General features: G+C 39.6%; 1 non-coding gene across 1 annotated transcript; it reads right to left on the reverse strand.

The window, feature by feature from the left end:
- Positions 1-1,084: 1,084 nt before the first annotated feature.
- Positions 1,085-1,191, reverse strand: LOC127133324 (small nucleolar RNA R71). The gene has a single exon (XR_007807308.1). It is a non-coding gene; the product is annotated as a small nucleolar RNA R71 (small nucleolar RNA).
- Between the last annotated feature and the right edge of the window lie 2,671 nt (positions 1,192-3,862).

Here is a 3,862-nt window from a genome sequence, read left to right on the forward strand (position 1 = left end):
TTCTTAAAAAGAGTTTCTATAGATTCTATTGTTTTCAAAAGGTGATTTTGGACTTAACCAATAAGTGACAGCTGCGTTAATATAAAGTCATAGTCTATTCAACAGAGCGAGAGTTTGAGAAAAGACTTTTAATTAATGGTATTTACTGAAAAGATTTATTTTAAAAAAACCAAGAAACCAATGAAGATTTGATTCCCTAATTACGACGAACTACATACCGATATCCGCTATATTGATATTTAATCTAGATCTTATTTTAGCTTTAACTTTTCCCCCGAACAATCAAAGTATCATCCGCCTTAGCTTTACGAAGTAACCTTAGATAACGGTATATCGATTCATAAGTCCCTGTGGGATCGATATCTTTTAAAACTACGCGATAGAACTGTGCACTTGCAGTTTGTACCCCAAATTTGACTCATAAAGTCGCGATCAAGTTTTTGGCGCCGTTGCCGGGGACTTTTAGTCGATATCGTAACTCTTCTGTTACGCTGTAGAGACTAAGGCTTATTTTTAATTTTTATTTCTTTCGTTGATTTGTATGCCACACACTCGCTCACAAGGCGAGCCGTTCTACTTACGAATCAACGACATCGAACTATATCTCCGAGTCTTACGATGAATTCGGGAATATCGTGCTGCAAACAATCTCCCTCCTATTGAAATTCCTGATCTCAAAAATCTTCTTCCTTCACCGATACCCGAGATGGCAGAACCAGCTCGTGCTCTTCGAGATTACGCCGCTCCATCGCAAGATGAGCCGCATTCGAGTATTGCTCCACCCGCAATCAAAGCAAACAACTTCGAACTTAAACCTTCACTGTTGCAAGCAGTGCAACATAACCAATTCTCTGGAAATCCTACCGAGGATCCAAACCTTCATTTATCCGTATTTGTCCAATACGCTGATACTGTTAAAGCTAATGGTGTCACTTCAGAGGAAATTCGACTTCGTCTCTTTCCTTTCTCGTTAAGAGATAGCGCTAGAAGATGGCTTTAGTCTCTTCCTTCCAACTCAGTCACCACGTGGAACGAGTTGAAGAAAGTTTTCCTTGCCCGATATTTTCCGCCGAGCAAAACAGCTATGTTAAGAGCCCAGATAAATGGATTTAAACAGAAAGATAACGAGTCTCTTTTCGAAGCATGGGAAAGATACAAAGACATGATGAGACTTTGTCCACACCATGGTTTAGAGGACTTGTTAGTGATTCATACCTTATATAATGGTCTCTTGTACAACACGAGGTTAACAATAGACGCCGCCGCAGGTGGTGCACTTATGAACAAACCTTACGCTGATGCTTATCAACTTATCGAGAGCATGGCCCAAAACCACTACCAGTGGGGAAGCGAAAGAACAATGGTAGAAAAACCTCAAACGAAAAGTGGCATGTACGAGATAAGTAACCTTGATCATGTTAATGCAAAAGTGGATGCTCTGGTCCAGAAAATTGAAAGTTTAAATGTATCACCTCCAGCCACCGTGGTTGCCATAACTCAGAATTGCGAGGTCTGTGGAATCCAAGGTCACACTCCTGCAGATTGTCAGCTCCTAACAGGAATCCAAGCAGAGCAAGTAAACTATACTCAAGGAAATCCCTACTCGCATACCTATAACTCCAACTAGAAGAATCATCCTAATTTTTCATATAAGAGTAATAATGCCTTATACGCGCCTGGACAAGCTCCAAATCAAGCCCCAGCTATACCTCCGGGATATCAAAAGCCGATCCCATCTACACCTAACAATAACGTTCCTAGGAAATCCAACTTGGAAATCATGATGGAGAACTTCATAGCTTCTCAACAGCAAACCAATAAAGATTTCTTAAACCAGAATGTACACACTAGCGAACAAATTAAACAACTAGCAAGTAAAGTAGATGCCCTGGCTACTCATAACAAAATGTTGGAAACACAAATATCACAAGTAGCTCAACAACAAGCGCCCACTGCTGCCCCAACTGGTACATTTCCTAGACAGCCCCAACCTAACCCGAGAAGCCACGCTCATGCAATCATACTAAGAAGTGGAACGGAAGTGGAAGGACCGTCTGATCCAAGAACTGAGAACCAAAACTCTAAAAAGTCAACTGAGGAAGAAAATAAACCTAAGGAAAAGGAAGAGAGTAATAAGGAAACCGTAGAAAAGAAAGAACCTTATATACCTCCACCACCTTATAAACCACCTATCCCTTACCCTCAAAGGCTTATTAAACCCAAAGATGCGGGCCAATTTAAAAAATTTGTTGACCTACTGAAACAATTAAACGTCACAATTCCTTTTACAGAAGCTATTGCGCAGATGCCCTCATATGCTAAGTTCTTAAAAGAAATTCTTTCTAATAAAAGGAAACTTGAAGATAGCGAAACTGTTACACTCACTGCTGAATGTAGCGCTATAATCCAGAATATGCCTCCTAAACTTAAAGATCCAGGTAGTTTCTCTATACCCTGTCACATAGGAAAATTTGTCATAGACAAGGCCTTATGCGATTTAGGAGCCGGTATTAGTGTTATGCCTTTATCCATATGCAAGAAACTTGAAATGGGAGAATTAAGACCAACTAAAATGTCTGTGCAACTAGCGGATCGTTCTGTTAGATATCCTGTAGGAATTCTTGAAAACATTCTCGTGCGCATAGGTCAATTCTACATTCCAACCGATTTTATAATTATGGACATTAGAGAAGATGAAGTTACACCCAATATACTGGGAAGACCGTTCTTAGCAACTGCCGGTGCAATCATAGACGTAAAACGAGGACGACTCACTTTCGAAGTGGGAGAAGAGAAAATTGAGTTCATTCTTTCCCAATTTTTGAAAGCACCTGCAATAGAAGACACGTGTTACTTCATGGATATCATTGATGAATGCATAAAAGAAACAGAGTTAGAAAATCACAAATCATCTGACTATCTTGTAGAAGACAAACTTAACCAATGTTTGGCAATAACACCGGATCCTACGCAATGCCTTAAGAAACCAACCTTAGACCTGAAAACACTTCCCAAAAATCTGAGATATGAATTCCTAGACTTAGAACTTGAACGAACAGTGATAGTTAATGCAGACCTAGGAAAACTCGAAACAAAAAAACTCCTGCATATCTTAAGAAAATATCCAACCGCACTAGGATACAACATCACCGACCTTAAAGGAATTAGTCCTTATATTTGTATGCACCGTATCATGCTAAAAGAAGACTGTAAAACTTCTAGGGAACACCAGAGGAGACTAAACCCGATCTTGAGTGAGGTAGTGAAGAAGGAAATAACCAAGTTATTAGAGGCAGGTATCATATATCCTATATCTGATAGCAAATGGGTTAGTCCTGTACACGTAGTACCGAAGAAAGGAGGTATAACAGTTATTGAAAATGAAAAAGGAGAAACTATAACTAAACGAGTCGAATCGGGATGGAGAATGTGCATTGACTATCGGAAACTAAACAAAGCAACCCGAAAAGATCATTTCCCTTTACCATTCATTGACCAGATGTTAGAACGATTAGCAAAACATTCTCATTTCTGCTATCTAGACGGTTATTCAGGCTTCTTTCAAATACCAATTCATCCTGATGACCAAGAAAAGACAACATTCACGTGTCCTTTTGGTACCTTCGCTTATCGACGAATGCCATTTGGCTTGTGCAATGCTCCTGCAACCTTCCAATGGTGCATGATGGCGATATTCGCAAATTTTCTCGAAAACATCATGGAGGTATTTATGGACGATTTCTCCGTATGCGGACAAAGCTTTGAAGAATGTCTTGAAAACCTAGAAAGAGTTCTGGAACGATGTGTAAAAGTAAACCTAGTACTTAATTGGGAAAAATGTCACTTTATGGTACAAGAAGGA

The sequence above is a fragment of the Lathyrus oleraceus genome, chromosome 3, assembly GCF_024323335.1.
Source record: "Lathyrus oleraceus cultivar Zhongwan6 chromosome 3, CAAS_Psat_ZW6_1.0, whole genome shotgun sequence".
NCBI lineage: Eukaryota > Viridiplantae > Streptophyta > Magnoliopsida > Fabales > Fabaceae > Lathyrus > Lathyrus oleraceus.